Here is a 27594-nt window from a genome sequence, read left to right as displayed (position 1 = left end):
ATATATACCTAAGTAATATATAACTAATGCTGACCTGATTTTAATAAAATATATCAGTATTTTTATTAGAAACATTGTGTTCAATTGGGCCAGGGAATATATTAATATATATCAAAGAGAATCTGACCCCATATAGACAATTTTAGTCTGTTTTATTCTATCACATGTTAATTTGGGAATTCATTAATAGTTTGGTAAAATAAAAAGAGAAAGAAACTTGAAAAACGCTTGTAGAAAACTCTTTTAAGTATATGGTACAAGTCCACAGCTTGTAATGGTGTAATAGACAAAGCAGCGAAAGGAACAAAAGGGTTAGAACCGTGAAATTCAGAATGATATGAATGAGTGACAAGTAAATCTTTATTGACTCCAAACTCTGGTATGAATAAATGCCTAAATATCTATATACTTTCTGAGTCATCTGATACTCTCCCTAACTATGTCTTCCAAAACAGCTGGGAAGCCTGGTTTAGTAAACAGTTTTAAAGTCCCACTCATTATTTTCAAAAAGATCAGGTATTTGACTCATTTGCAGGTAGTTTCTTTTTGAGATAGCCTGTTACAGACATTGAGACCTGTTTTATTGCACTAAAATCTAGAGAAATTCTGTTGGACCTTAGTAAATCTATTGTTCCTCATACTTTAAACATATAACTTGTATAGATATGACATAGATAGATATGAGATAGATATGACATAGATATGATATATAGTAAATATATATGTAGTAATACTGAACATAATTTATGTTTTAAAAACATGAATCTTACAAACTCAAAGCATTTCAATGAAATGTGTTGACTTTGTAATTTCAGCTAAAACTGTTTGTAGCAGGCTTATCTTTTGTTTGTTTGTTTGTTTGTTTGTTTGTTTTTAGAATTATACCGTATTTTTATCAATACAAATCAAAGAAAAGTTAATGTAAAATTTTCAGCTATGAATAATGAGTTACAAATGTGTATTTCTCTGGCTGATATACCACCTGACAATAAGTAAAACAAGCCGCAGTTGCCACATCACTTAGAATAACCCATGTCTATAGAGATTACCAGTTGGGAGATCAACATATTCAGTGCTCTTATCCTTATTCAATATGCTTATTTTCAGTCAGCATAGTTATATTATTGAAAACTCATTTAAAAATCTGTGAACCAAGCAGTATATTGTACAGAACAGAGAGAAATAAACTTCAAATATATTTCTATCTACCTTTTAAAAAATGGGTTGATGTAATAAATTAAATAGGCTGATTTACATATATATGTGTGTGTGTATGTATATATATATATGTATATGTATATATATATCCTTCCAGGGCAATATTAACATTTTGATTTAATTTTTCTTATTCAGGATGCAAAAAAGTCTGAATTTCCCACCATATGGCAATGATAGCTTTTGAGCCCATCTTGTGCTATGCACTTCACTGCCTTTCCTCTTCTGTCCTGAAGATGTTACAGTTCAGCAGAATTCTACTTCCATTTGCTCCTATAATTTTAGTTCAGACAAACAAGATAGGCAGATAACACAGCCGAAGGATAACAAAGTCTTGATATACAAAAGTGTGGGAATATTCAATGTTTTTCACTTGCCCAGTCATAATCCTTGTTAGCACATATCACCATGGAATAGTGAAGAAGTTAATGTGAAGAATTTCACATTGTATTCACAATATTGTATTGTGAGTGAAAGAGCTGTAGAGACAGGAAAATCCCTCCAGTAAGGCCCCCGGTTGCCACACTATGAGCTGAACAGGTGAGAAAGGGATTCCATCCCAAGAAGAGAAGAAGAAAATAAAGAAAGACTGTGCATTTCAAGTGCAAGATTCTTACGGGAAAAAGAAGCTAGAGTGCTTCTGGTGAGAAAGTATATCTGCCAAACAGCTTACAGTTATGCAAAGTCCCAGTGATTATCTTATGCAAACAGAATTAACAGCCCAAGAAGATTTATACTCAGAAAAGACTGAGTGTAAAAAGTAAGTTTTCTTCTGGGAAATACAAATGATATGTGAAAATATTTTAACGTAGAGTTTACATGCTATGCTGTAAACAACAAATGCATATCATAAGTAGGTAATGTAGAATGTTTTTATTGTTTTTTTAAATGTGTAACTGTAAACAAGTACATAAAAATGTCTATTATAAATATAAACAAACTTTATTTAAAAAGAGTCCTGTGATATAAGTGACATTCACATAATAGCATTGCCCAATGGAAGGAGAAAGGATGCACTACATAGTCAGCTAAAGTAGATGCTCTCTCCCCAGGAAGAGGCTTGAGGTGTCAAGAAAGCAAATGCTGATGTTCCTTACTAATTCCTCTGTAAGTTAGACTTGTTTCACTCAGCAAATGTAAAAATAGTACTTTGCTGGATCTAGCAGTAGATACAGTTCCAGGAAAACAAGTCAAACTGTGGTTTTGAACACCCTGAACTTCCTGCTATGCAGAGCTGGAATTTAACAGTATTTCTACAGAGAAGTGCCCCATGTTCTTAAGTGGTGAAGTTTGCTTGTCCTGAACCAGAGCATCCCTTGCAGGTCCAGCATAGAAAAGAGATAATTGAATTGCTGGTTGTTTTATTTGCAAGGATAAACTATTAGATAACCTATATTTTCCTTGACAGATAATTCATTTTATGTTAAATCTCTAATTCTATCACATCTTTTCACAGAATCACAGAATGGCCGAGGTTGGAAGGGACCTCTAGAGATCATGTAGTCCAACCCCACTGATGAGCAGGATCACCTAATGCACATGGCACAGGATGGCATCCAGGCAGGTTTTGAATATCTCCAGAGAAGGTGACTCCACAACCTCCCTGGGCAACCTGTCCCAGTGCTCTGTCACCCTCGGAGTAAAGAAGTGCCCCCTCATATTGAGCCAGAACCTCTTGTGTTTCAGTTTGTGCCTGTTGCCTCTCATCCTCTCGCTGGGCACAACTGAAAAGAGACCGGCTCCATCCACTCGACACCCTCCCCTCAGATATTTATATACATTAATGAGGTCCTTTTGCATAAGGATATTGGGATTAATGAAAAATAAACAGTTCAGTGAAAAGACAGTGTTATTCCTTTCTTCAAGGTTTAACAGAATCAGAATATTACCCATCTGACTTGATAGAGATAGCATAAAAAATACATCACTGATTGCTTTAGAAATGTAATTTTGCATTCAGACTGTGATATGACTGTTTTTGATTTAGGTGAACTTCCCAATCTTGGATCTGAAGTCATCTACTGTATAACCTAGCTATCTGATTGCCCCCATGTGCATAGTAAAGATACCTGGATCTTTCTGTGATGTTCTTTATTTTTCTACTCCTAATTAGAGTGGGCTCTATCCTACAATTCATTTTCTCATCCCTGTTTATGATTTCCAGTTTGATGGGGGTAATTATAAAAAATTCCTGTCATTGTTTCTTGATCTCCGATTGAAAAAAAAAGTAAATTGAGATGTCTTACTTTAAATAAAATTGATCAAAGCCACTGTTCTACCGCCTTCAGTCACAAGAGGACTAAATTCAGTGTGAGCCTTGTGTTAAAACTCTTCCAGGATATAGATGTTATGCTTGAGCTCTGGTTCATGTTCTTCAGGCTTTGGTTTCCTTTATTTTAGCAAGGTTTTCTCCTATTTTCTCTCCCTCTCTCTCTCTCTCTCCCTCTTTTTTTTTTTTTTTTCTTTTTTCTTTTTTCAATGTTAACACTTGCAAAGTTAGTTTTATTCTGAGGAAGTGTGGGATTTTATCATAGTTTCTGTGTTCTGTCTGTATGTGATGCTATTTCAGTGACATGCATTGATCAGCCCAGTTCTGCTAGAGGTAACCCTTCCTGTAGCATCTGCCAATGTCAGCAACCAATCTAACAGCTGGTATTGCTACAAGAGCATTTCAGTTCATCCTCTAGGATGGCAAGAATTCTCGCCTGTCATACAAACAGATGAGGATTTGATGTTATTGCATTCTAGATCCCAGAATTTTTTAGCTTTGTATTTTTAACCAAGTAGAACATTTTAACAAAACTAGCTAGCCATGAGTGTATATTAGCAAAACTATCTAAAATTGTGGATTATTTTTTAGGTTCTGTATATATTTCATTAATGCTTAGAAAAATGAATTTCATGTGCAAGTAGCCTGAGTCATTTTGTAGTGAAAAAGCTGTTATTTATATATTAACATTTCCTGAAGAGACGGTTTCTATAGAACATCAGGAAGCAGCCATAAAAGTGAATATGAGAAATTTCTGGGACAGAAACAAATAGATGCATTTTGCAATTGGCTATGCAGAAATGTTCCATAGAAGAGGTAGGATCACATGCAGAACAAATCGCTTGCTTTTGTGAGTTGGCAGAAAATATAATTAAAATAAAGAAGTGACATCTTATGTGACAGAACCTGAGTAGGCAGCACAGCATTTATCACCTCCTGTTCACTAGCTTTTCTTTTTTAAAATTAGAGAGATTTATCTTATATGACGCCTACTCGTGGTCTTGTTGGCATGAACGAAAACAAAAAAAAAGAAATGTAGCTAGTAAAATAATAGCATGAGTTAGTGCAGCCAACATGAAGGCACAAACACATTCCTGATGGTATGGAAAAAGAATTGTACAATGGTGGATACTGGCTCCACCAAAGGTGTTGTACTTTCTGGAGGTTTTTTTGTTTGTTTGTTTGTTTGTTTGTTTTGGTTTTGTACTCAAAAACTCTATTTCTATTTAGGGAAAGCTATATATTGCATTATTTTCTATGCTTTGAGGATTGGGGTGAGATCTTGATTTCAGCTGTGTAAATTTGAAGTTATTCTGCCAGAGTCAATGAAGTCATTCTGAGTTTATGCTTGTAAGACTTTAATCAGAATATGTCAGTGAATGGGAAGATATGACACATGAAAATCAATGGTTGAAGCTGTTGTATTTCTTTCAGGCTAAGCATTTTGACATCTTGCTTTTCTGTGCTCAGTTTTCTGTTTCAGCCAGTCTATGCACTGAGACCAATAATATTCTCTCTTAGGAGATGTGGAATCTGGGATGTTTCTGACAACAAAACCAAAGAAAATCAAACCAAACCTAACTTAACTCACTTTAATTTTAGAAGGCTCAAACAATCAAATATTTGGAATTCTGAATGGCATAATTTAAAAAGAGAAACGGAATACCATCACAGAAATCTACAAGTAAGAGAAGGAGCACAGGAGGGAAGAAGATGGATTATTTGATGAGTCTATTTGTTAAATCAGAGATTGCAAAAGAGCTCAAGAACAAATTACATAGTTTATGTGGAAGGAGTGGAAGCATAATCCATAGAGTAACCATATATGTCATTTTAAACCCTACTTTTAGGAAGGGTTTGAAGTGAGGGAGTATGTTTTTGAAAGAATAAGAAAAAGGTGACTAATATTTATGGTTTGGGTTGGTGGGTTTTTTTGATGTCTTTCTGATGAGTCACTTTCCAATGCCCACACTTGAAGAAAGTCTCTAAATGTAGCCCAAGGGTCCACGAGAATAACCCGAAGCTGATACACTTGTACTCTCCTGGGCAAATGATAGGAAAGCCAACATCTCTTTTCATCCTGCTGTCCTTAGGTTGGCTTAGTTACCCTCCAAAAGTGGAGTCAATTATTCCAATCTGAGTGCAGAGGGAGCAAGAACAGCTGTTCTCCCTTTCTCCTTTCCTCCCTGGTACACCTACAGCACCTCACCTGTATTCTGTTGGAAACACATAATCTGTCCTTGAATTTGTGTGAGCTTTGTAAGGTCCTTACATGGAAAGCAATGGCTTGGGTGGTGTGTGGGTTGTTCTTTTTCAAACTCTATTTATTCCGGCAACAAATACCTGTGGTGTGAATGTACTCAGTTGGTCTGCATACAGTATTGTTTTCTTTGTATTTGCGTTTTGTATTTGTTTTGCACATTGTTTTCTTTGGTATACAGAGCTAGCATAACACAGGCCTAGAAGAAAGAAGGGTAGATAAATACTGCTATGTAACTTGTACAACACCTTGGTGCGCATTTTACTGTTGAAAAGGAAAGCAGCTCAGGGCATAGTTATTGGTGTTAAAGAGTTAAGTATGTGATTTCAATCTGTACTGGGCACAGTGAGAGTTTTGGATGACTGATTACTCTCCTGCTGTACAGTTCCATTACTTTTTGCTCATTTTCTCACCTGTCTGTTCTAAGTATTAAGTGAGCCATCCTCAGATCATCTGTATTTTTGTAGTAGAACCTTGCAGCCTTGAATACAAACCTCATAAAAGTGTAATAAAACACCCATGAATATTTGCTATTTATTAAAATAACTAAACACCAAACTGAGTGGATTTTATGAGGTCATGAAATGTGTGGTACACCTCTACAACCTTTAAGGTTTTAAGTTATTGCTAGACTGCGAGTCCAGTAAGATCTTACATAGCACTGCACTCTTAATGGGTTCCCCTAGAAGAGGTCTGAGTGCTTTAGGTATGAGTCTGTGACATGCAGCACTGCTGTGTTCCTGCAGGTTTTCAGCCTTACAGTCATTCACATTCATTCATGCTTTCATGAACAGAGTATGGGCAACAACAACGCATTTGCTTAGAAAAGAAAAAGAAAGAAAAGAAAAAGCATTTGCAACCAAAAGTTATTAACTGACACTTCTCATTTAAGCAGTGTCACTTACAACCAAATATTTAGACTTCAAATCAGGATAATGAAAAAAACATTTTCAGAACTGTGATATAGTTTCTATCTAATTGACACATGTATTTCCCTGCAACTGAGGAGAATAAAGTTCCCTGAAAGTATGAGCAAGTTAGCAGCAGCTCAACTTCTGCAGCCTTGACATATTTTGAGTGGACAATATTCAAATCAGCAGTGTCCTTTACTGTAAATGCCTGCTAAATCATCTGCTTTTGTTAATAAGGAGATAGGTGAATACATAGTTAATCACCCAGCAACCTCAGATGAGTGTTCTGAACAGTCTTTGAATGAATAGTTGCTGACGGATTCTTAAAAATAGCTTTTTTTTTTTTTTTTTTCCTGTTGTTTGTGCAAGTGGAAGGTGTGGTCCCCCATATGTGTTTGTGTGAAATGATAAGCAGGCAACTGAAGGGAGAGCAACACAGAAGATGAAATAAAAATGGAATCATACGGTGTAATTGGCATACATATATATAGAAATTCTGTTTCTATTAAGTTGGCTCTGCATAAATTTGCATGACATACCTCAAGTTCCTTGTCTGTTCCATGGCATGCTAGTCAAATTCTTTCCTACAGAATAAATGGGAACATAGATCCTTTGGTATGTTAAACAGCTGACCCTCCCCCAAGTTCCCTGCTATTCCACAATGTAGAAAAATTAACACAGGGACTCATTATTTGGTTGTGGTAGGTTGTGAGAGAATTAATTCTTGCCTGCATTAAACGTCACCCTTGGACCTTAGGCTTAAATAGCAATGGGTAGCAGCAAATTGTATTAATGACAGCAGCTGGGTGGATGGGACAAGGGTGGACGTGGCCAGCTGCTGTCTGGGTGAAGGGTAGCAGCTGTGGGCAATGACAGCTTTTGTACCATGTTCTCTAAACTGTGTTCACAAGGAGAGGGCTACAGCCTCTTCAGCCTCTTCAGTAAATGTACACCTGGACAGGGCAGAGACAGAGCAAACTGGCATTCAACCAAAGTTTAAAACACCGTTAGTCTTTGGTAACTGGTTTTCCTTAGTATTCTCTTGACCATGGCAAGCCTGATGATGCAAATCACCTACCCAACCGCAACTGGCTACCAGTGATTCCATTTCCAAAGACTATTCTCTTAGTGACAAAACTAATCAGACCATTTTACTTGTCCCTGTGGCCAGCTTACATGTCACAGGACATTCATATGAGAAAAGGTTCCTGTTTGTACCATGACCACCCTCTGTTTGTACATACAGACCTGAATACTGGAAAAGTCTGTATGGGACATAGTGTACCCCACCTCAACAGATGGACACACTGGTTTAAAACATCAGGCTGAGGTCCCATTGTAAGTGGGCCCTATGATAAGCCTGTAATTTTGAATGATTGATCCCAGCAATGAAGGGAAGGGTTGATTTCTTTAGAAACTAAAAAAAAAAAAAAAAAAAAGCAAAAAAAAAAAAAAGCAAAAAAAAAGCACTTGATTTCCCCCATTTTAAAAGCCCATAATATTGAAACAACTATTTATTTTGGTAAGTGGAGGTACTTCTTTCATTCATGTGATAATTTAAAGCACATTACTGTTGTTCATTGTAGGGACTGAAGGCCATGAGGAATAAAGACAGCACTGCTGAACACTGCTGAGATTTTTTAAAAAGCTTTCTTGGCTTTCTTTTGAAGCTTCTAGTGTTTTGTTTGAAAAATAAGAAACATTGTAGTGATGAAGCCCATAGCATGAAGCATAAACAGGACAGAGGAAAATTTTACAGCAAGTGTGAGAAGGGTTAGGTAGGTTGGTTGATGACAATCTGCTATTAGCGATCTTTAGCTCACTGTCTCTGGGATTGCCTTTGTGAGAGTGTAGGGCTTTTTTTTATATTTAGTTAATTTAAACACTGAATAAACCAGTTACCAGTTGGTTTACAGCTTTATTTGAAAAGTCCACTCTGCATGCTGTCCACAGATTTACTGCAAACTGCTTGTGTGTGACTGTGGGTTCTTATAACTGTGACGCTGTGTTGAGGAGATGCATGTGCCTGGTTCATTTAGCATAGAGTTCCCTAAGCATTGAACCAGGAGAATCTGACACGCTGGATGAGGTCTCAGCAGAGCTCACACTGGGATTTGAGGCTGCTGGGGACCCTGGTTCCACAGTGTGCAGGCAGCTGAGAAATGCCTGAGGTATGAGACAAAGCCATGAAGGGAAACCCAACGACACTTTGTGGCATATTTGCTTCCATCAGAAACTTGCCCTAAAAGTGGGGATGTGGCCTACTCCAATTTTATTTTCATTAAAGAGTTTGACTAATTTGTGGCAGCTCACAGGAAGTGAAATCTCAGTGAGGTTTTGGCAGTTTATGAAAGGATCTTGGCAAAATTTTCAAAATAATAGTGAATTTTCTGGAGAGGTAGAAAACACATCAGAATGTAGCTCTGCTAACTGTGTCCTTTCATGCATTAGAGACTGATAGTTTCTTCTGAAAATTGTGCTGGGCCTTTCTAATGTACATTTTAAAGTCTAGTAAAGTATTATGCTGCTGTGCAGCCTGTGCCTGGCAACTCGGAGAAGTTGTATTTAATCTAAGAAATTAGCAGTAGGCCACCTGTAACTGAATGCTATCAACAGGAGAAAATGCTAATGGTGATCAAGTTACTGTGGTTATTTAAACCATGACTTTATGTTGAAATTCATTTATATTTTTATGTAAATGTGAAAACAAACAAAGATGTAGCAGTGAGAAGCTAAATATTTCAAAATGTTTGGTAAAATAATGATTTTACTGTCTTTTGGGTGAGGAGAGAATGACAGATTTCTTTTTTTTTTTTCTTTTTTTTTTTTTTTTTCTGTTGCATATTTTTAATACCCACTGCTGATCATTTTAATGTTATTTTTCCATATTTCTGTTGTTATTTATTCTTCATTCATCTAACTTTCATAAATGCTAGATTTCAGATTTTCTCTAATTCTGCACCATTATTTCAGATTCTCCCAGTTATTTTAATTTTTTCAAATTTTTTTCGTGCTCCTCCCCCTCTAATACTCTTAGGAAATAACTGTACTTTCATAAACTAACAGACCTCTGTGCAGAGTGGGAAGTTGTTTTGTTTTGTTTTGTTTTATTCATTATTTTCTTCCTTGTTTATTTGTGCAAGCTGCAATCACACTTTGTCAGTTACTTGACCTTATGCTGAACAGTCAGAGACATTGTACTGATAGTACATTGTGGTTATATGTGTGGATGTGTGTATATCATAAGGCTTATATACTTATTTGTACTTAAGGCACAGGCCTCAGTTTCCCAGTCTGAAAGAACTCCCTGTATTAATAAGCCACTGAAAGCATTGCCTAATATCTTATGCTGTATGGTATTGCATGTGTTCAGTGTGATAAGCATATGGAACATCACTTTTTTTTTCTTTTCTTTTTTTTTTCCCCCAAGACCATCTTCAGTCATCTACAGCTTGGATGCTGAACTGCTCAAGTTGCCTGAATTTTGGAAAAATAGTGAATATGCATCTGAAGGTATCATGCCTATGCAGCTGATCTGCTGTTGTGCAGTGTTTTGCTGGTCTTGCTCACTGAGAAAGTGATGTGAAGTCTCTTTTTGGAGGCAGATTTGTGTATGGTTGGGAGCTGCCCATTTGTGGAACTGTGCTTATAACTTCCAGAATCCTTACTATGGCTGTGGTAATGGTACAACATTTCTGACACTTGCCCGTGTCCTTTATCCTACCTATGGCTGGTGCTTATCATCTTCTCTTTTTCCTACATGCCAATTAATTCATCTCTGAAATCTGTCTCCTCAACATGTGAAAATCCTCTGGTTGCTAATCCACCAAAAAAGCTATGTGTATTTTTAGAAATCACAGGATCTTATTTGTTGCACTAGTGGATTTAAATTTTTAAATGCTAGATGATGTCTATATTGAATTTTGAAACTAGGTCTTTCTCTTTCCAAAACACAATACTGAATATTTATTTGTTATCAATATCATGTGGAAGTGCTGTTAAAGCAATATTATGATAGGTTCTTGATGATAAAACCTGTAGAAAATAAGAACTAATTCAGGTCTAAAAGACAGTCAAGCAGATGAACATTAAGTTCAGTTTAATGTTTGGTTCATGAAGTCATTACAGTGCAAGAATGGCCTTACTCATTCAGAGCAGAGGCTTGACTAGCCCAATATTCTGTCTGTAATGGTGACCAGTGGAAAACAGAGAAAGGGCAAAAGACAACCATATACTCCTGGGTATGCCTGCTGAGCTTCCAGACATCTATGACTTTGTGACTTCTAGAGCTAGAGGGTCTTTTCATGCCTAGTGAAATGGATGAGCATGAGATGCCATGCTCTGTGGACTTCTTTTTTCCTTCCAGAAATGTGTCTAACATTTTCTTGAAATCATGTGAACTTTCCTGTATATAATATCCAGGAACAATGAGTTCTGAAGTTGAACTACATATCATATGAAAAACTACATACTTGACCTTGAACCTGTCTTCTGGACATTTCATTTGATGCCTCTACTTTTTAAATTGTGATTTTATAGACCTCTATCACATCCTCCTTCAGTTTTGTTCTTCCAGGCTGCACACTTGTGGTTTATTTATTATTTTCTTGCACAGATGCTGCTTCTGCTTTAAGTGGTGTTTCTTTTCTCTGCATCCTTCTCTCTATTTGATTCTACCGTATCCTCCTGGAGACAGCATGTAGTTGTGATGACTGCTTGTTATTCGAACAAAGATTTATCATTCATACATGAACTGATTTCTCTTTATTCTAATGCAGGAGTGTTTTCCCTCTTCTTTTTGGCTGTCATGCATTTTGCATGAATAAGTTTGAATCTTAATCTTTTCTACCATGTATAGCCATATTTATTTTTCTGTCGGGTTTATTTGTACCTATAATAGTTCTTTGCAGATCACCATGGCATTTTTGAGAAAGGGAATCTTCTCCCTTTACTGTCTCTTTATCAAGCTGTTTGTGTGCCTGAATCCACCAATGCTGAGACAGAGTTTAGTATTATTTTCAGAGTGTGTATGAGCCGTAATCAACAGATCTGAGCTGCAATTAAGAGATGGTCCACTGAGTCCATTAAAAAGAAATGAATACAAAATGGAAGATAGAAACACCATTAAACTACATTGCTTCACTGAGTGGGCAAGGAAGTTGGCTAAGAATGGCTAAGAAAAAGGTAATGGATGTACAGTAGACAAATAGACAAGTGCCCAGAAAATAAGGAATAAAGAATTTTAGACTTTTTGATAAGGTGGGTTCTATTTGTAAAGACAGTCAGTGATCACTTCTCAGTGTGGAGAAGGATCTAGCAACAATATTTGACTTTGTTTCTGTTTTGTGGATTGCAATGGTTATTACACAATAATCATAATTCAGACTGGATCAAAGATAAGTTTAATGAACCAGGGACTTCATTAACATTTTGTATTCCACATCTCACTGCTGGAATAAAAGGACTTTCATGTTCTTTAAGAAGAAAATGTGTCGATACTCCATAGGACAGCCACAGAATTCCGCTTGGACTTCATACCATAGCACCAAGATTATACAGAGCAACAGTCATTATCCATTCCATGGTGCCTGCATCTCCACTTCAACAATGTTTAATGATTTGCAGCTTTGTGTTTAGCTGTGGAAACTGATTTATTCCTTTTATTTATTTATTTATTTATTCCCTGTAGTCTGAAACTTCTGTGTTCAAATATGCTTTGACTTTTCTTTCTCTTACACCCTTGCAATAATAATTTTTAAGTGTTATAGATAAGTGTATATGTATATATATATATTCTTTTTGATTGAGAGATTAAACGGTAGAAAACATTTTGTTCTACTTTTTTTTTTCTGTCAGAAAACAGCTGTCATTTTTGCTTTGCAGCCCAGGCTGATTTACACTGGGGACTTGAAGTAATGGGAATGAACCAGAAGGGCCCTGGGAAATGAGGCTCATTTTGCCACTGTTGACAGAGGAATAGGACAGTAGGGATGGAGACTGCTGTTTCTGATTTCCTTGTCACCAAACACCTCTTTGGGACTACTTGCCACCCAGCTGTCAGCTACCAAGGGTCATCCCTTGGTAACAGAAGCTGCATCTAGTCTGGATTTCTGGAGCTCTATTGGAAGCAAAGTAGCACCAATTATGAATATTGTTCACTTTCTTCAACCTGGTACCCTAGGTGATAGCTCAAGTTGCCTACGGCTTAACCCCACAAAATATTATCACAACGCAAATATTGTACTCTGCAGCACTTCCACAGCCAACCAAGTTATCTGCAAACATAAGGCAAGTCAGATTCAGAACTGTTAGTCAGGAAAAGCACATTTTGTGAAATTTTTAGTAAGGTCTGTAATGTTCTCATGGACTCTGGTACAAATTACTCTGTGCTGGTGTTGGACTTTAAAAAAGAAACATCAAACTACTGCATTTCATACACTTATTTGGGTGAAGAAAAGAGAATGAGGTGACAGGCTAACTGCAGAGAAGCTCCTTTCATGCCAATTGACAGCAGAATTTAGCTAGGAAATTCTCAAAGGACTAAAGTTTAGTTACACAAGCTTAAAGTTAGAAGAACATTCTGTACTGTATGAAGGAAAACATATCTGTAACATTTGGTACAAGCTAATGTTAGTCAGGGTAATTAAACTCAATGTTTTTTAAAGATTAATAGATATTTTACCTCAAATGCTTTAGCAAGCACAAAAATGGGAGGAAAAAATACTGCTCTACCATGTTTTCTTCTTTCACATACTCTGTTATGTTAATTTATCGGTATCAGAGAGGTGGCTAACTGGATGGGTTCTGTCGATTTCAGTTAGTTTTCAAAAGAAAATTGTTGTCTTAGGAAGATAAACACCTTTTTTGAAAGTCATATCAGAATTTAGAGATAGAATTGGCTGAAAAGATGGATTTTCATTTCCAAGGGAATTATTGATTGACTGTTTATCTTGGAAATCATCAGGAAGGTAAAAAAAAATGAACCCTCACACCACTCTTTCATGTTATATCAAGAAGATTGATGTTTTTCATTGCAAGACAAATTCTAGAAATTTCCACATAGGAAGAAATGAAAGAGAAGTTGTAGAAAGCTGTTTTTCTGTATATTCTGCCTTCCAGGGACTTGGAGATTCAGGTACCCATCAAAATGTCGAGGCCAGCAGGAATGGTGTCATGCTTGCTTGGTCAGCCAGGGTCTACAACCTGCCACTTGAGGATGTGACTGTGACTTCTGAGATACTCAAGGAAATTCTTCAAGTTATTTTTGGGAAACTGAGATTTAAGTACCTTGTGGAATCTTTTCACAGAATCACACAGAATCACAGAATTTTCTAGGTTGGAAGAGACCTCAAGATCATCGAGTCCAACCTCTGACCTAACGCTAACAGTCCCCACTAAACCACTTCCCTAAGCTCTACATCTAAACGTCTTTTGAAGACTTCCAGGGATGGTGACTCTTCTGTGTCCCTTGTGCAGTCAAGCAGGGCTCTGTAAAAGGATGATAAAACCCTTATATGAGCACAACAGTCAGCACAGTTACTGTGAAAGCAGTAAAGAAACCCGCGCTTGATAAACATATGGCCCATGCTGCATACAAGATGAAACAGTTTCTCTGATATTTCTTTTTTATTATTATTAATTTAAATCATGTCTATATCTTATTTCTTTTTAATTTTTAATAAAACATTATGTAAATATAATAGCTCTGTGATCACTGATATCTGGAAAATGTTGAAAAATAATTTGGTTTTGGTGGGACTGAAGGGTCATATACTCTGTCAGCTCTTGTGTAAACATCGCTTTGAATCATGTCTCACAAAATCACCTGATTACACAAGGAAACATTAAAAACTAAGATATCTCATTAAATGGCATAGAGTATTCCATTCAGCTGAATGATAATTTTCCAGGTCTCAACTTTCATTTAGGAGCTTGAAGTATGTCAGGAAAACCCAAATGCAAAGCATTTCACACAGGAGTCTGTGAGATACGTGATAGCAAACTGGACTTTTATCCCTCTCTCTTCAGCTGCTCGTGGGAGCCAAGCACAAGCTAGCCCACAGTGTAGCAGAAGTATGTGAGACTTATTCACAGATACATAATAAAAATTTCTGCTCTACAAAATTTACTATTTAAATTAGACCAATAACAGTGTGAATACTGACAATAGGCCATGTAAATAAGATGGGGTGAGTGTGGTAAGTGCTTTTGAAAGTAATTTTATTAAAAGAAATTGATATTATAATTAATTTTCTGTTATATGACACGTTCATTCTTTTTAATAATAATTAAAAAAAAAAGTAATTATCCTTTACCATTCTGTAATGGGCAGGCAAGAGAGTGGGAGTAGACAATGCTGCAGTTGAAATGAGTGGAGGAAAGCTAGTTAGCTAGATGCTGTATTTACACAGGAATAACACCCAGCTGTAGAACTCATCTTGGCAAGTGTAAATTGTTCTCACGCAACCCAGTTTTGTGGGTGATAAATATTTGCTTTTGGAGTATTGCATGCATATTTCTAAGGGTAAGTTTATGACATCTATACTTGACCCTCTTACAGTATGCTGATGAGTTTAGAAAAGAGTCAGGAGAGGTGAGTGCATCAGTTTTATTATAAAGGCAGCTTAAAATATCAGATTTTCCAACTCAAAGAATCAGCAAAAGAAGTGGCAGTAAAATACTTATCAGAGTGTGTGTAACATTACTTTGGACTATCTCTACTAATCAACTAGAAAGTGAAAAAAAAAAGTAATCATTTGAGATTAAACAGCTAAATCACAAAATTGAGAAGTAATTTTCCAGGACACTGAGTAACAGAACGAAAAGTGGGCTTTTGGTTAGTAAGCCCTAGACCATTGAAAAATATAGGAACTTTAGGTAGCAATTCCAGAGATGAATCAGACGTTGTCAGCTAATGATTACCTGCAGATATCATTCTATGCTATACTTAAAATAAATTCACTTTAGTAGAATTTGTGTGTGGATCTTGTAAATATTTTTTATGTAGGTAATTGAGATTGACATTGAATCTGTATGCTCATTACCTGATACTACATAAGGCTAATCAGTGCAAGAAGTCAAAATTGATGTCTCTCTCATCATTTGGGGTATTAGCATCTTTACTCTAAAAAGTTTTAGAAAGATTTTTGAAATATTTTGATACAAGTATGCAACACACAAATAAAAAGAACACTACCAAATATTTGCTGATGGAAAAACAAACAAACAAACAAAACAATACAATTTTTCACATAAAGGTAGAAAATGATGGTAACAAAACTCACTCAAAGAGGTGTTTCAAAATCTCAGTGCATTTGCAGAAGGAGGAGTTTTAATGAAGCAACACACCAGTGAAGTAAGCATGATTGTGAAAGCTATGAGTTTAAAGCTGCTTCTGGTCTTGGCTGTATTCTTGCTGTGTTCAGTAAATTTATTTTGGCATTTAACAGCCAAAGGGGTGAGAGAAAACAAGTTTGTTAAAAATGATTATGGAGCAACAGAAATGACTACTCATTACTGAACTCTGGGAGAAGATTAGTCAGCATGCAGCTGTCTTTGACCTTGAAATGCAAAGACACAGGACTGTGTAGGAGTTGGGGAGAACTATATCATGAGTTGACTGACATCCACCTACTCCCGTAGGTGTGTTTTAGATACACATTCTGTCTTCATTTGGAAATCAATCTTTCTGGGGGCCTGCTTCCTTAAAATGCAGTTAAATTGGTCTTCAGGAATGGGATATTCTATGTGGAGCAAATTGAATGTTTGTAAGATCATTTAGGTCACACATCAGACAGGAAACAGAAAAGTATCTATGTAAACTATTTGTAGTTTATTAAACACTTAACGATTGACTGTGATGCTGATTTGAATATGCAAATTAAGGCACACAATTTTAGGGTCAGGAGGGAAGAATAACAATGAGAATCAGAGATGATTAAAAATCCCATGCTACTCCTGGGAAAGTTATTCTGCATTTTAAGAGAAGTACATGTATGTCTGACAGAACACATGTAAAGAGCTCAATGGAAGAAGAAATGTTTATGTCATGTTTTTCAAGAGAAATGAAGCATGACATGAAACTAAAGGGGAGAATGTAACAATTTTTCTCTTTGCACTAACATACATGATATTGTGAATTGTCTGTGAATAAAATAAACTTAGTCCTAATCTATGTTTCCTCATTACATTCTATAGATATGCAGTCTTCAAGTGACAAATAAGTCACATTGGAAGAAAATTGCCTTTTAATTTTCTGGTCTATGTACTGTTACAATTTACACAAATGCTACTGTTTCTTGTTAGAATTTATATATATTTCCTATGGTGATCTGAATTTATAGTATTGCCCTGTAAAATTGTTGAATATAAATTGCTTGCAATCAAATTAAATTTGGTTGTCTTCAAGTATCTAAAGAAATAGAAATGTAGGAAATCATATTGTTTCTGTGTTACTAGCTAGATTTATGTTGTGAAACATTAAGCAAATATATGCATCTTTTATTATTGACACATCAATTACACAAAGCATATACCCGTTCAGTATAGGTTAATTAAGGTTAATAAGGATCCTGGTTTGCCTTTATCCTTCTTCTGAGTGAAGCAGGGACTCCTGTGATGGGACATAGGGCTCTAAATGACAGTCCTTATGTCCAGGGTTGCAAGAGGTATGCACCTTCCTAGGAGCAAGTCAGTGAGATGGCAGCACCCTGTTTTCAACAAGCTGGCCATTTGTATAGAGTAGGGTTGATTTTCTCCTCCTTTAAGAGTCAAGGACATAGACATCACCTCCAGGACAACTGGGAAGTCAGTTGAGACATAAGACTGTTTCTGTTCCCTCCGGTAGGACACTGTGACTACCATGCTTATTGCATTTTCTGGATAATTATCACAGTCTATTCCTGAGAAAGCACTCTGCACGTTTGCCAGGCAGATGGTGACTGCTACAGCTAGAGTGATGATTCTAGTTAGGATATTTCCACAGATGTTTGTGAGCAATGCAAAATATGTTGTACTTTTCATGAGATTTTTCTCTTACCAGTAAAAATTGCCTTGACTGATCTCAGGGTGAGAACAGAAATATCTCTTTCAAAGGTTTTATAGGCTCAACTGCTGTATTATTCTAGAAAAAAATATATCACAAGGAAATTGCATGCTGGAACTAGGATGAGGAACACCTGTGTTTTGACTGTATGTTTTGAAGAAATTTCTTATTATTTTATTTGAAGTATCTGTGCCAGTGATGGGCTATTCATTGCTAACATATTGCTGCACATTTAACATTTCCAGGATTTATAACTTCCCTTGCTACGTTTTATACCACCAGTGGGACTGCATATATTCTGTGGCATGTCTTTAATTAATTTTTCTTTATCCATCCTACTTGAGGACAGACAGAGGAACTTCATATATTATTACTAACTAATGAGCAAATTCTACTTTCCGATGATTAAATTTTTAAAAGTAATTTGAAATATGGATTGTATGTCCTTCAAAGGGAGATATCGTCAGATGGACTTCATTAATTAATCAGAATCATTTACATGGCATAGGTATGCAGGTTCTAGAGTAAAATGACCATTATTTGAAGTTGTTTTTCACATTTTTCTTTGTTTCGTAGCAAAATAGCCCTGGGCTTATTTTCTCTGTCATGTTCATGTCATTTATAACTCATATCCCATCCACAAGGAAAATGCCTTAATCTTAATGTGTGTTAGTACTTCTACAATGAACAGTTAACGTGGCCATGCAAGATGATCTTGCCTTGAGTTACTACAGGTTTTTAGCTCCTTAAACAATCATCCCACAGTGTGGATAAGGGCTGTATTTGTGTTGGTGCTGCAAGTAATATATTGGTTTCCTGTAATTCTCCCTTTCTCCATACAACAAAAAGTAGTGGCTTAGCTTATTGCAGCAAAGAAAGTTTTGTGTTCACCACTTTACAAGTCTTAGCATGAGATGTAACCAGTGGTAGGGCCTGTTTTTGGCTCAGCTGAATGACATCTCACAGTGCGAAAAAAAGACAGGCTCATTCTTGCACTGGAGACAAACTTTGTGCTTCCTCTCTTGTCTCAAAGAGTAAGAAAGTTTCCTCCCTTCCTCCCTTCTTTCTTTGTGAGGCTGGAGGAGGAGTCAGGAGTGTGGTCTCTGTATTTGGAAGAACCAAGTGGCCAATACAGAGGGGCTGCCTTGAACAGGCTGAGGTATGAAAGCAGCACTGAATAAGGTGTATGCTTCCTTCCTATGCTGTGGTCAAAAGAAAAGGCTAACCTTTACACCATAAAGCATCATCCAAGATGTTAGATCCCTATGGTACTTCAGTCTGAAGGACTAGGACCCCAAATTGGCACTGAAATGATCAGTGAAGTTCACACTATGAAAGACTTGCCTGCTTGTTTTACAGGGATTCAGTTTGTAGAACATCATGCCAATTTCTAAGGATGTAGCCCCAGGATTGGTAAAACTCTGTGCTTCCTCTGGAATCCCGCTTCCTGGCAACGGACTTCTTCAAGTGAATGTGAAATTAGTGCTGCTGATTATTCATCTACATGCTGCTGTTGAAAGTCAGATTGTTAGGGACAGAAATGAGTATAAACAGAAATATGCTGACTAAAGAAAAAACTTTGAATTAGAAGATATGAGCTTTAGTCCTGGCTCTACACAGACTTAACACAAAGTCTCTATTGATTTAAATACTCCTCTGAATTTGGCCCAGTTTAGTGACCATGGTATTGATATTCTCATGGAGATTATAGAGGTCATATTGACAGAAAAGACTAGCATCATGTATACCCCCAAGAAGGAAGGGTGAATTATGGTCATGATGGGATGTTACGCAGAGGTTTTTAGACCCTAGAAATGACTGCTTCTTAAAGCAGTCATTAAGTCTTTGGAACCACATCTGGAGAAACAAGTCTTGAATTATCCTGATCCAACACCGAGGTTAGAAATTACTATTAAGTAGCCAATATACAATAATTATTGTGATACACTCAGATTTAGTTCTTTCTCCATAATAATGTAGAACTACTTAAAAATCAAGAAACTACTTCCCAGGGATGAAAAGAGAAAAAATATGTATTTATTGGGTCACATGGAAATTACTTAAATATACTATGCTTGAACCTCAGAATAAATGGTTGGACCAGAGTATCCTGAAGGTCTTTTCCAACTTTAATGATTCTATGAAATGTATTTCACATATCCTTGTAGATCTCCAAAAGCCACCTAGATATGGTCCTGCGCAAGATGTCCCTGTTTGAGCAGGGGGGCTGAGCCAGATGAGCTCCTTTCCAACTTCAACTATTCTGTGATTCTGTGAAAAAGAAAACTTTGAAAAGAATCCCAAATAAGTCTTTAAACACCAGAGTAAGGGGGATTACTAACAGTTAAGACACAAAAAAGAACATCACATTCAAATGGAAAACAAAAACAAACAAACATAAAAACATAAACAAGTTAAATGTAAAATTAATAAGACAGGAAAGAAAGAAAAAAGACTTTGGGGAACAATTTTCTAAAGACATAAAAATTAAAAATACACTTATTTGTCAAATATACTAGGAACCCTGCCAGAAAGGCTTGGGCACCAATGAATGATCATGGCTTAATAGGAGTTCTCACAGGGCAAAAATACAGAAATATTAAACCAATTCTTTTCAGTGAGCATCACTACCAAGAAGATGCTTTGTGGATCTTCTTTGTGGATCAGAGTTTAAAACAGAACTGCCTCAAACAAAGGTGTCAGAAGAATAAGATTTAGAAGAAACAGATTGAATGAATGCAGACAAATTACAAAACTGGGTGCTGTTTACCTGGAAGCCCTAAGGGAACATAAAAATGAAATTGGAAACTTTCAGCTATTAAGCCTATTGATTAAATCAATTATTGTCTTAGATTAGAGTAAAATAGAAAATATAAATTAGAGTTTTAAAAATGATTTAATGGGGATGTGGAGTTCAGAAAGCTTAAAAGAGTCTGTGCTAATTTGCTGTTGTGTGAAATATTAGAAACCACCCAAGTACTAATAAACACAAAAGTAAGTACAATATAACAAGGAAAACCGAACACAGCTTTTGAAAGGGAATTAGACCTTTAAAAATCTATTAAAGTTGTTTGATCATTGTTGAATATATAGAAAAGTGATCCAGCTGATACATGGCCAGAAAGGTTTTTGACAAGGTCCTCTGCAAAAGGCTCTTAGAGAAATTAAGTTCTGGTAGGATAAGGGAGAAGGTCCTCTGCATATTAATAACTGTTTAAAACATAGGAAATGAAGAGAAGCAGATTTCACAAAGGAGGAGCGTAAGAATGGAAGTCCTTAGGTGTACATGCTGAGGCCTGTGCTGTTAAATATACTAATGTTAATTATACATTACATAATCAAAGTATGTGTGCGTGTATGCATGTATAATTTACATACAAGTCTACCAATACCTATATTTCAATATACAGATGGCAACATGAAACAAAATTTGTATTTGGTGTGTAGAAATGCAAAGTAAAGAACGCAGAAGTAACTGTCCTTGCTGTAGACCTATAGTGAAAGGATCTAAATCAGCATTACGTTGCCATGTAAGACAGCCTGGAGTCACTGGAGATTGTTCTGTAAACACATTTGCTGAGTGCTCAGTACTGTTTTAAAAAGCAGACAGAACATTAGGAACTATTAGGAAAAAAAAAAAAAAAAAAAAAAAAAGTGGTTTTTACTGTTTTGCCTTTTATGTCACTGTGAATAATCATAGTTTATCTTCATCCTGAATACATTTGTGGAGATCTAAGCATCACGACTTCCATTTTAAAGAAGGTTTAATGTAAGTATAAAAGCATTATCTCTCCCTCTTTCTCTCTCAATAGATAGATATATGTTATGCATATAGAAGGTAGTAAAGATTGATGGGGTATAGAGTAGCTCCTATACAAGAGAGATTAAATATACTGGTGTGCTTCAGGCAGGAAGGGAGAGGGTTGAGAGAACAGAGATGCAGTCAGGTTTCAAGTTTTAGGCATGCACTTTTTCATTCAGTGCAGAGTTAGTCTTGTAACTCACTGATATTTGTGGATGCTAAAAATTTAGAGGTGTTGAAACAGCAATGGCAAAACAGGGATATGGAGGTATGTCAGTCAGAAGCTGTGGCTACTGACTCTGCCTGGGAAAAGCCAAAACCCACAGACACACAGCAGTATAAATCCCTGGACCAGCACTGCTATGGTCTTGCCCCATCTGAAGCCAGATGTCCTCCAGGATGTCTCTTATGCTGGTATTGGTATACATCTGTTGTTGTGACCTGTAGAATAAAGGACAATTAATCTCTTAGTTGTAGGGGTACTTTCCTGTCACTTCTGTGTGATGAAGTGGTTCATCACAGAGGCTGATTTGTGTCAATGCCTGGACAAAGGGATAGGCAGGACTGGGTGGAGGGCAGGACTGCAGGTGTTCTAGTTTCTACTGGCGTTTCTGCCTAACAGCTTCATCCTGAACTGGAATTAGGATGTGGACAAAGTCACTCTGCCTATTATTATACTTGCTTAAGCATTTTCCACAGGGTATTATCAGGAACAGGGTAGATGCGTCTAGTTTGGCTGGCTTATGTTCATATGACGTATATCAATTTGTTGCTAAGTCTCTGTTAGGCTTAGCTTCCCTGCTGCCAAGGAGGCAAAACAGACTTGTCCCATCTTCAAAAGACTGCTACAAGACTTATTCTGACATACACAAATAGAGTGCCTAGGAAAAAATTCAGACAGTTGGTAGTTTCCTCATCTAGGTTGTTTTAGCTGTGTCCACAAGGGACAAGAACCTGAAAGATGCTCTTATGTTCTTGTATATCTTGTTCTTGTATATCTTGGATATAAGGCTGTACACTGCACAGAGCATTCTCCTTCATGGCTCTGGTTCTGTTAAGAGTCAGATACCACTGAGAAGTGCATTCGGGAAGAAACTACATGCTTTACCTAAAGGTGGTATATCTGCAAGAAAAGAAAAAGTGGAAATGTGTTGAAGAGTTCATTGTTACAAACTATTCACTCTTCTTTTCTGAGGGCCAGGTAAACTGAGAAATCCTCTACAATTTCTAGTTTGTAAAATGAAATATATAAAAGAGGTTAACTGAAAAGATAATACAGTAACTGTCTTGATATAATTTAAACATGATCTTCTTAGAAAGGCAAATATCTCTGAGAGGAAATACTGCTGCTTTGCATGAAATGTAGTGGTATAAAATCAACATGATCAATCAGAGACAAAGTGTTAATTTCCAAATCTTTGGAAAGTTATAATTTTGCATCATGTTATTAGTGTTTAATGCAATAAGCACCAATTTTTCAATAATTGAGAGGTTTTAAGCAGACTCGGGGAGGAAGTGTTTGCACAAGACAGTCTGAAAGATTTATCTGAAAGATTTGTCTGAAACACCATGCACCTATTTTTGGTCTCATTTCCATATATAATGGATTTACAGTTTTGTGGTTTCCAAAGTATGCATGGTACATATAATTGCCAGACAAATAATTTCAATCACTCAATTTTTCTGTGATGAATAGCTCAGTATACATTTTTATGGTTCTAAATAACATTCATATTTTGCCTGGTGGTTTAAACTAGTGTGAGGATACTATGACAAAAAAGGAAAAAAAAAAAAAAGATGTTTGTTCATCCCTCCTGAACAACCACAGTTGCTGAATGTTTAATAAAAGGTTTCTTTTATTAAAAAAAAGACAGAGCTATTTGGTGGAAATATTTAACTGATTTCCATTCCTTTAATTTATACCAAGCCCAAGTGGCTCTGTTAATACAGAAATTTATTTTTTCTGACTGATAAGAGTGGAAAGATAAAGACATGAAGCTGAATGGTGCTTATAGAAGAACAGAAGTCAGTTCATAAATCATACTAGTATTACTAGTGTGATTTATACTAGATTAAACACATTAAACATACTAGATTGAACAAAAAACATGAAGCAAGTTCTTGTCAATGTGCATTAGCAATATTTTGAAAGTAGTTTTATCTTTCTGATCTACTACTCCCAGATGTTTCTCAGTGGAGATGTGGGCTCCAAGTTGGTGGTGAAAGTCTGACTGAAACAGATTTTATCTTTTTTTTTTTTTTTTTTCTTTTTTTTTTTTTTTTCCCCTTTATCTTTTCTGGATGCCTTTTAAGTGGAATATGGGTTTGTGATAGACAGTGCGCTTGATATATTTCTTCATACTTTTCTTCATACTTTTTACATTACTTCATACTTTTTAAGGTGAAGTATGGTTAAATAAGGTGACTGGTTGTCTACTGAACCTCCTGAAATGTAGGGAGAGGGACTCCAGTCTAGAGAGCCTGCTCAGGGAGAGAGAGGGCAGGCATGAAGATCAGAGCCCATGGCTGGGCTCCTGCAGAGAGACAACTGCAGTGGAGAGCAGACAGCCCTCAGGAGTATCAAAAATGAAACTTTCTGGGGGCCAAAGTGCTGTGCAGTGCTTGGAACAGCTCAGAGAGTCACTGCATTTCCTGAAACTAGTTCTAGAAACAGTGATACCATGGACAGGGAGATATTGGATTATCAACTCTTGTTTGTACTCTGAGCTAGTGGCTTTGAGATTTTTATTTATTTATTTATTTTTCAAAACATTAACTCTTACTTGTGCTCTAACAGAATGCACCTTTGGGTTGCGCTTTTTCTCTTTGATGTTGTTCATTCACTATTTCATCCTTTCATTCTTTCATTCTTTCTTTTTTTTGCTTACTTGCAGGCTTGCTTCCTCACAGAAAAGTCCTTGAATCCCTTTGAGGGGGCTCACTTTAAGGAAATTATCTATGTGGATCCACCTCAAAGTTCTAGCTAACTTGGAGGTTCTTCGCATACTCATTTTTGCACGTGACATTTTGCTGAAATTGACATTGCTGAGTGAGTCTCATACTTAACACACAGGACCGATAGTTTCAACTGATTAGTGAACACTAGAAAGAATACATGCAAGGTTATGATAACTAGTTACAATCGTTTTTTTTGGGGTGATGCTGCATTGACGAACCTAGGAGTGCTCAGAGGAGTTGGGCCTGTAAAAGACATAGAGACGGTTTCAAATCCTGTTAGACAGGCAGAGATTTTGGTAGGAAACCATGATACTAGGAGTCCCATTTCCCAAAAAAGGGAAATGTTTGCTCTGAGTATTTCCTTAACACAGAGAACTCACAGTGTGTTCTGTGAATGAAAACACAAAGGTCTCTTGTTTTCTTTGCCTTTTCATATACCAAAGAAAGAAAGTTTGGGGATGGAGTAAGTATGATGATAAGATATAGCCATACTTGCTGTAGACCAAGAGTTAAAAAGCAAAGCCCCATCTGTGAAATTCAAAAAGGTCATGTAGAAAAATAAGTTAACCAAATTTTTATGTATATACAGAAATATTCCATAGTGTAAAACTAGCTATGCACCATCTGCTTTCGATTTTTGGACAAAACTCTTAGTATTGCTTAGCATTTCTAAATCCAAACCATTTGAGAGTTCACTTATAAAAGCAAATAAAACAAACTTTCAGTGTACAACTTCCTCTCCTTTCTAAATTATTTGTAGGCTAAAATATTTCCATGGAGACTTCTCCCCGTGTGAGTCTTCTTCCTATGTTTCAGAACGAGCTCCAGTGGTATCCACAATAAAGTTCATGATGACAACATTTTTGGCATACTGGCATATAACTTCTGTAAGGCACAGCTTAATTCTAATAAATTTATTGTAGAGAACTGCTGGCAGCATTTTCATTGGAGTTAGATTTATGCAGAAGCTTCTGAAGATACCTTTTATTTGGCTAAAGGACCAAGAGCTGTCTATGATGTCTGTGAGCTTAAGAGAGACACAATCAAAGTCAGAAACTGTTTCCAAGTGTTAAAGGAAAATATTGCCTAAAAACTTTCTAAAAGCTGACATTGATGAACTAGATTGTGTTGTGCAATATCAACTGATTCAGTAATCAAAACAAGACCTGCACAGTTGTTCAATGTAGACTAAATATGTAACTTGGGGAAAGTTTTGAGTCTGAATATGGGGCCAGCTACAAGTATGTAAGGGTTGAGATGATGATGGTAATAACTGAATGGTTTTTGTATTTTCTGCCTCCTCTTTTAAAAAATACCATTATTATAAACAAGCTCCTTTGTGTCCTTTTTGTTACTTGAATCTTGAGCCATTTCATGAAGAATCATGTCCAAAGCCAAGAACAACATTGAGAGCTGAACTATATTTACCCCCCTGTAATTTCACAGAGATGTTTCAGTGGCATGTGAAAAATTATCCAAATTCATAGGTGATTGGCAAACCACAAGGAGACCTTACACTGTGAAACTACAGAGATTCAAAAGTGCTACATGCATTTTTACAAGCAGCTATATAATTATATATTAATAAAACCTTCAGAATGCTATTATTGTTGTTGTTATTGTTGTTATTTGTGGAGACCACATAATGTGCTGTTTTGTGTCAGGTAGCTGCTGCTAAAGAGCAGTATAACTGTTTCAGAAAGATTATGCCTTGGAGGTATATCTAGCAGCAAGATATAACATGTAAATATAATGCAGACAAGACCAAAATAAAGGCAAACAGAGAAGGATGTGATTGTGTAGAAAATGTTCTGCATAGCAAGGGCTTGTACAATGCCAATCCTTCCCAATGCAAGCTTTATTACTACAAATGGTGTCTCCCGGGGAGTAGAGTGTAGGACAGTAATGCTGAGGCTGATGAGGGTGAGAGTGTCTCTGGTGCTTTGCAGGATCAAGCTTCAGGCTTGTAATGGTATTGTAAGCTGCAGAGTCTCAGATCACTGCTGGGGACTACTGTCACGTTGCTGTACAGGATACCACTGCTGGGAGGTGGGGTGGAGGGGATGAAATCCTTCCCTACAGTAAGCTTGTCTGACATCAGCAATTATCAGCTGCCCACTGCCTGTGAAGCATTTCCTCTATTTCAGCACCAGGGATGGTGTTTTCCCGTCTTACTGCAGTGCGATGATTAGATTGCTGTCTCTAGCCAGCTAGAGCTGTGATGCTGCAGGCCGAATGATAACTATGGCAGACAGAAAGGGTTGTTCCTAAAGTGCTCCCAGGAGCACCACTCATTTATTTCTTTATTTTCCCTTGCTGCTTTCTGGTAGGAGGCTTGCAGTGGGTGTAGCATCAACAACCGTCCTAGGTCAAGCAGCATTAGCCCTTGTGTTAATGTTCTAAGAGGTTCAGATTTGTGATTTTAATTACAGCTCTTTACAGCCTGTTTAGTTTTGTTGTTGCTGTTATTATTTATTCCTGTCTCTGTTTAGCTGCACTCCAACCCACTTCAAGTTAAATGGGGAGGTTCCTTTTGATAACATTTAGGCTGAACAGGATGACAACTGGCCTACAACAGAAATCTTTCATTCTGTCCTTCCCCCATCTGACAGCATTTGGTGAGAGCATATGGCCCCTGTGTGTTTCGGAATCCTTGCTTCTTTTCTGCTTTGACTGCATTATATAACCTGTTCCTTTATTCTTTATCCAAAGAACTTTGACACTGAACAGTAAAGAAAGCATTTTTACCTAGTTGTTATCCTAACTTTATAAAACAGATACTATCAGAAACAAGATAAGAACATCTACACTTTTTTCTTTTAAAAGACTGTGATTTTTTTTCTGCATCTAAACTCATAATTTGATGACTTAGGGCTGACTCATGATTTTCATATGCCTGGGACTGGCAAGAGAGGCTCTGTCGGTACAAAGGACAAAGAAACAGATAATCAGATTTGTGATGTGTGCAGGAAAAGTCTGTAACATTTAAGATCTTTAGCAAAATACCCCAGGAGTCCAAGCATGTTACAGTAAGCAAATTATCTCAGAACAAATTATCTGATATCTAATTGAATTTCCTACCATGGCTCCCATCAATCTTGTGTGTTGAAGACTACCTGTAGTGTGCACTGCACT

The sequence above is a fragment of the Aythya fuligula genome, chromosome 1 (assembly GCF_009819795.1).
Source record: "Aythya fuligula isolate bAytFul2 chromosome 1, bAytFul2.pri, whole genome shotgun sequence".
Lineage (NCBI taxonomy): Eukaryota > Metazoa > Chordata > Aves > Anseriformes > Anatidae > Aythya > Aythya fuligula.
The sequence above is the reverse complement of the archived record's forward strand: the minus strand, read 5'-3'. Positions refer to the sequence as shown.